Below are 7343 nucleotides of genomic sequence, written 5' to 3'. Positions count from 1 at the left end.
TTTGACAAGTTTGAGTCGCATTGGAAACGGTTCATATTTAAGTCAAGGAAGCTAAGGAAGTGGAAGGTAGTGGGATCAGGCGACGCTATGAAGTTATCAGCGACGTTGAGTATTTTCAGGTTTTTGGGGAGTGCATCCGATGAGAGGTATGTCAAAGTGTTGGATGAGAGGTCCAAACCAATAAGTGAGGTCAGATCATGGAAGATGCCTCGAGGTATCATACGCAAGCTATTTGAGCGCAAATTCAGAAGGAGCAAATGGTGAAGACCTTTGAACAGGTCCAAGCATTTGCCTTGAGACCAGATAAACTGCAAGTTGCTGATGTGAAGGTCAATCTTTTGAACCAGGCTCTGGGTATGGTCGGATACTCCCCTACTGCTTGTGCACCACTCGACCGGGTTCCGTCCATGGAGAAGATTCTGGAGTTTCTTCAGTTGAGACATAAAAATGTATGCACCCTGCAGGTTTTCAACCCTGTTGTTCTGAATGTTCAAATACGTGACGTTGGGTGCAAACGTTGGGATTCTTGCCACGGCAGCTGAGGTCAATTTATTATCATCTAGATTGAGGTAAGTCAAACCTGGCAGAATGCTGGGGAAGCCAAATTCCCTGAGAGAGTTCCCGGTCAGGTTTATAACTTCTAAACTTTGAAGTCCACGAAATACCTCATTGCCCAAAATGCCAATGTGATTGTGAGAGAGGTCCAGTACTTTGAGGTTCCTCAAAGGCGAGAAACTGTAATCGCGTACGTCACCCAGGAAATTATAGGACAGATCGAGCTTTCTCAGATGTTCCTGGCCATCGAAGGCGTTTTTGTGGATGAGGTTGATATGGTTTTCAGAGAGGTCAATAACTTCAGCTTCTGAGAGTGAATTAAAGACGCCCCGCTGTAACGCAAAGATCCTGTTTTTAGAAAGATCCAAGAGGTGGAGTGAGCTGCTCCTCAGGCTTTCAAATGTGTCTCTGTCCACATCCAGGAGATTATTAAATGAAAAGCCTTTACCTATGTGTCCCAACAGCTTGAGATGAGAGATTTTTGTACCTTCAACCGCTTTAAGGAAAAGTTTTAACTTGTCTATGCTAAAGCCGTTATGGGATAAATCAAGAGTTCCAAAAGATATTCCTTTGAATGGGTTCCCACATGTTTCTGGAGCTTGGTTTTCATCATACATAGCCTGAAGGTTGTTTGAGTCTAAATTGAAGTCTTCGAAATGCTTTCCCTGGAAGGCAGCGAGGTCAGGTTCACATACTTTGTTGACACGATTCAATTTGACATTCAAAGATTTCAGATTGGTCATTTTTGAATAGAACACCGCAGGTTGGAGTCGCTTCAGGCGGTTACCGAACAGATTCAGGTTCTCTAAGGAAGACAGCGGCTCCAGGTAGTTCTCCTTCAGGATGGAGTCATTCAGTGAGCAGTAATCCAGGTCGAGACTTCTCAAACTGTACAATCCACGAAAGGCCCGTGGCTGGAGTTGAAGCATCCTGTTGAAACCCAGCACCAACTTCTTCAACTGGCCTAGTCTGCTAAAAGCATCGTTCTGGATCGTCAGAGTTGAGTACTGGTGACCCAAATCCAGCACTTGCAGCTTTTCCAGTCCCGACAACGAGGTGGTGTTGATCTCAGATATGTAGTTCATCTCCAAGTAAAGGTGGGTGATGTTCGTGGGCAAAGTGGGAATCCGGTGCAGTTTTTTGAAGGCACAATTGGCCACGGAACCGGTAATGGAACAGGACATGAGGGAGCCGGGCACCTGGAAATTCAAATAGATTTGATCCACCAAATCAAAATATGAAATGAGATATTTTCTCAGATACAGTAATCGCGAGTATATTTTGGTTTGCAGTTTTTTTTTGTCTATTTTTGTCCTGTTTATTATTTTCTCCAGTTTTCGTTCTCGTCTGTATCCTGGTTTACTTTTCACGTTTTCAAAACTTCTGGGATTTTCATCGTGTCATGATTACACATTGCAATTAACTGTGGTGGCTCGTTTGGCGCCAGCTGATGCTGGTTACCTGATTGGTTCCCCCTCCTATTAAGCACAGTGCTTTCACTTGCCCTTTGTCAGTCCGTCAGCGAACCTCTGTTCACGCAAGGCAAGCATTTTGACTTTGACTCCCATCGGCCCCATTTTGTCACTCGTTTTCCACTTGTCTGTTCCTGATTTCCCCGTTTGTCTCTGGCTACGACCCGTTTTTTGACCCCGATCACGTTCTGATCTCCCATCCCGGCTAACGACCCGTATTTTGACCCCAACCAGGTTCTGATCTCCCTTCCCGGCTAACGACCTGTTTTTCCCGTCTAACCATGCTACGATCTCCCGCTCCGGAAGATCCACTTTCGCATCCCGAACACGCTAAGATCCCGTGAGCGGCTTGCTTCCCTCTTCTAGCGAGCACCAGATCGCTGGCGCTGATTTTTCCTCGATATCTCAATAAACTTGTGAGTAATGTTACGCATCTGGGTCCTCCCTCTGTTCTGGTCTTGACACATCGTGTATTTGTTCTGCTTTCTGATTGGCTAAACAGTCGCCCCGCCTCTTTTCTGCCTGTGCGTCAAGTTGTACACACATACAAAACTGCTTGACCTACCTACATCACATATGTTGAAATCTTTTTCTTTCGAATTTCTTTAAGAGCCATCGTCTCAACAAAATGCTATGAACCCACAAAAGCACTAAAAGACAGAGGAAGATACTTTCTATCACCAACAAAGGTGGACTTCTCCACATGCTTAAAGAAAGGTAAAAGGATATTTACGCCACATTTTTGTCTTCCCAATAACGTCCACACAATGGCGACAAAATATAATCTGAAGTAAAAAGTGGATACTTTTGAAACCTTCAGAATTAATCTTTGATTACTTTTTAATATGGACTGCCAAACAAAACTGGCAAAAACTTAATACTAATTTATCGCCACACTATTAACAGATTGGCTTTCTGTCTATTTAATCTCAGTGCTCTCATTTTCTCTTTGTCAGTCCGTCAACAAACTTCTGCCCTGCAAGTCGCGGGTTTTGACTCGGTCCTGATCCTGTTGGTATTTCTTGTCCGGTATTGTTCCTGTTTGTATTGTCCTGTTTAATTTCGGTTTCCAGTTTTGTTTCCGTCTATTTTTGTCCTGTTTATTATTTTCTCCAGTTTTTGTTCCCTTTTAGTTTCTCCTGTTTATTTTTGATATCCTCATTCATTATCTATCCTGTCTGTCCCGTCCTGTCTGGTATCGACCCCATCTGTCCGATATCAACTCGGGCAATTGGTATCGATATCTTCGTGTAACAGAGTTGAAATTTGATTGTTTTGAATGTTTTTTTGAATTCTCACAAAATCTGTGTTTTTGTTGTATTACTGTTAATATTCCGGTACCTCATTCAGTTGTTAAGTCATGGGCGTCTGCGACTGTTTTTTTCGTTTGGCACTTTATGGGCTTCAGCGCTTGCCGTAGCTTAAGTGATTTTTGTAAGCGTTGAAGGTAAGCTGTGCCCAATATCAGCTGGATAAAAAAAATGCATATTTTGCTAGACATTTGAGCTGCTTTCGAAATTATTTTTGTATATAAAGATATATAAGTTGTTCTAAATGATGTGTATTAAAAAAGCACTAAATAAGAAGTTAATACAGCTTGAAATGAAAATGCAACGTGTTTTGATGCAAACACGCCACGAGGTGCGGCCTGTTGAGTGATGACCTGTTCTTTTGTATCTTCAATATTTTAGATAATTGCAGTCGAGAACAGAGACCCCTGACTTTTGTATTGTTTTATTTACTGAATGCAGGTACGTGGGAAAGTTATGTTCATTGTTATTATCGAAGTTTCATTATTAATGTGCTCGCATGTTGTCTGCTTGCCGTTGCTTGAGTGATTTTTGTAAGCGTTGAAGATAATTGCAGTCGAGAACAGAGACCCCTGACTTTTGTATTGTTTTATTTACTGAATGCAGGCAATAAACCAGAGATTGTGAAACCTTGTGTCGTGCATGAACGAGGGTCGCTACATTCGGCCTCTGGCTTCCTGTCGTTCCATGCCAGACTGCTGCCTAACGTGCATGACTCCCCTTTTCCCGTAAAACAAAAGGCTTGTGTGAGTAACGTCACGCGTTTGGGTCCTGATCCTGTTCTGGTTCATGACATAATATCCCAGAGACCCACAACGAAAATAGTAAAAAACAATATTTTCACGAATAGGGAAGCCTAATAAGGTGACCAAAAGATGAGAAAAATAATCAGATGATGTGTTCCTGTTTTTCTACTTTTCTTAGAATCATCCCTCACAGTTTAGGTTAACCTGCGTTTAAAATCTTAAACTAGTTTTATTTTTGTGGTTTAAAGTACCTAATACTGGTGAGTTTAAGCGTTAAAGCCTAAACTATTCAAGATTCTTTGAATTTTTCTGGACAAGTACAAGAAACATAAGAGGAAAATTCAAAATGTTTTCCTACCTTTTGGATGACAAAAAGGACCACCATTAAAAAGCGACGAATACGCATCATGTTTGCTTGCCAATGAAATTTAGATTCTTGCAGGTGTTTGCCTCCAAAGGGAATATTAGGCTCTGTTAGCTGTGTTTTATCGCTCTTGTGATAAACACTGGATTGACCGACTAAAGTAAACATAACTCTGGGAGAGAGTTCCCCCTTTATTCATAGAGTCCAGGTTTGCAACAGGAGGGAAAGACCATTGCCTGTTATCTGTTTTCTGGGTTTTAGAAATTGTGCAATGTTCTATATGGCAGAAATTGTGGTGAACTACTTTATAAATGTGTTTGTTCAGTCCTTTACAAATCTTAGAAATTTTGGATCATGTTTGTAAGATTTTGGTGGGAAAAGTATTTGTAAGGTCAATGACACCAAGTGAATACCCTTATGTAACACCCGCTAAAAAGCAAGTTAAACATTCGAGGATAATTCTACAAATGAAATAATACAATTTCATAGGAAACACATTGTAATAAAAATTTGGTCATATAACCTTATTATCAAATGATTTGTTGTTTCCTGTTTCAATAATGTCTTGCAAAAAAAGACATCATAGACTGTCAGAACTCGAACAGTGGACCCAGACGCGTAAGGTTTTCACACAAGCTTTATTTTACGGGAACTGGGCAGTCATGCGCAGGAACACAAACGCCGGCGATCGCTGGGCAGAAGAGATTGAAACAGGACAGGACAGACGGGATCGATACCAGATACCAGACAGGGCGGGATAGACGGGATCGATACTGGATACTGGGGACTTGAGCAAGATACCGGACATGACAGACGGGATCGATACCGGATACTGGAGCAAGATACTGGACAGGATGGGATAGACGGGATCCATACCAGATACTGGAGACTGGAGCAAGATACCGGACAAGATGAGACAGATAAGATTGATACCGGATACTGGAGACTGGAGCAAGATACCCGACAGGACGAGACAGGCGGGATGGTTACTGGATACTGGGCAGAGTCAAAATACAAGTCTTGTAAGTGCAGCGGTTCGTTGACGGACTGACAAGGAGTGAATGAGAGCACTGAGTTTAAATAGGAGGGAAGTCAATCAGGCAACGAGCAGCAGCTGGCGCCAAACGGGCGGGCCCAAGTGAGGGCAGTGGGCAACCGTGACAATAGAGATCAAGACATCATAGCGGGTGCGGTTGTCACGTCTTTCGTCATTGTTTGTCATCTACGCTGGCGTGGGTGTTCTGCCCGCAGCGTAGATGACAAACAGAACTGAGATGATCACAACAATCGCAAGCGAGACATTGCTCAGTATTTCTTTATTTTGACCCAACCCGGTGACTGTGTGATTCACACAGGATGGAAAAACCATACTAGAGGAATTTTGGCCAGGTTTTTTTACCTCTCAGGAAAATGATTTCATTCCCTGGACAAATGGATCTGAAAGACGAGCTACATGGACCAGGAATCCAACAAGCATTCATCATAGAGCTTCACATCAAGGTCGCGGTACGAATTGGATTGTTCCTTTGGTCTTGACTGTGAACTGCTGAACTTTGAGAATCAGTGTGTGCTCAGAGCACATACCGACGGAGCTGCGGATTCCTTGAATCGTAGAAAATTATAATTGTGTTTTCTATGCTTGAGGATCATTCATGTCATGATTATCAATATGCATCACCTGTGCCCGCTCCGTTGGCGCCAACTGCCTCGGACTCTGATTGGCTCTCTGTCCCTACTTAAACCCACTCCTATCTGCCCCCTGTTGTCAGTCCGTCTGTGAACCTCAGTTAACACTATGCAAGCGTTTTTCGACCCTGACTCCCACCTGTTTTTGCTCCTGTCTGTCCCCTGGCTTTCGACCTCTTTTTGTCCCCGACCACGTCTACTCTCCTTTCCTGGCTTACGACTCGCTTCCGACCCCGACACCGCCATCGCTCGCCACAGAAGATCCACTTCCGCGTTCAGAGCGACCTGCTTCCCGCGTCCAGCAATCACCGGATAGTGGGCGCAACCCTTTCTCTTTCTTCCAATAAAACTTGTGAGAAATGCAACGCAAGTGGGTCCTGTGTCCGTTCTGGTCTTGACAATTCATTTGAAGTGTATTATGGTGAGACTATAAAGTTTGACACGAAAAACAATTTAGGTTAATAAATATAAAACAGGGTTAGTAAACCAATATTCATTTTGGATTTCTCATCCAACACAAATAAGAGTGTTTTACTAAAATTTATGCCAAATGTTGTCTATTGTCTTGTCCATTGTTCATTAAATTTGTCACGGTTGCCATGGTGCCCAATTGGCCCCGCCCGTGTGGCCCCGCCCGTGTGGCCCCGCCCGTGTGGCCCCAGCTGCGGCTCATTGACAGATTGTCTTTCTGTCTATTTAAGCCCAGTGCTCTCATTTTTCCTTTGTCAGTCCGTCAACGAACATCTGCCCCGCAAGACGTAGGTTTTGACTCGGTCCTGTTCCTGTTTATTTTGTCCTGTTTTATTTCGGTTTGCTGTTTTGTTTCCGTCTATTTTTGTCCTGTTTATTATTTTCTCCAGTTTTCGTTCCCATCTAGTTTGTCCTGTTCATTTTTGATATCCTGTTTCATTATCTATCCCGTCTGTACCGTTCTGTCCGTTATCGACCCCATCTGTCCAATATCAACTCGGGTAATTGGTATCGATCTTGTCGGCCTCTGGCTTTCTACAATTTCATGCCAGATTGCTGCCTAACGTGCATGACCCCCCATTTCCCGTATAATAAAAAGCTTGTGTGAGAAACGTCACGCGATTGGGTCCTGATCCAGTTCCGGTTCCTGACAAAATTGCCGGCCTTTGTCTCATTTATTTTGCCTATTGATCCTCTATTGATTCTACCACTCATGAAACCTAGAACCAGTCCAGTAAAT

General features: G+C 43.2%; 1 pseudogene across 1 annotated transcript; it reads right to left on the bottom strand.

Annotated features, from left to right (window-relative positions):
- Positions 1–4587, bottom strand: LOC148346474 (toll-like receptor 5; annotated as a pseudogene). Its single transcript, XR_015848242.1, has 2 exons — positions 4442–4587; positions 1–1754 (listed from the first exon to the last, which is right to left on the bottom strand). The product of XR_015848242.1 is annotated as a toll-like receptor 5 (transcript).
- Positions 4588–7343: the final 2756 nt, after the last annotated feature.

Source organism: Urocampus carinirostris, chromosome 20 (genome assembly GCF_059441175.1).
Source record: "Urocampus carinirostris isolate Australia breed hairy pipefish chromosome 20, RoL_Ucar_1.0, whole genome shotgun sequence".
NCBI classification, from domain to species: domain Eukaryota; kingdom Metazoa; phylum Chordata; class Actinopteri; order Syngnathiformes; family Syngnathidae; genus Urocampus; species Urocampus carinirostris.
This window is presented reverse-complemented; position numbering and strand designations above follow the sequence as displayed.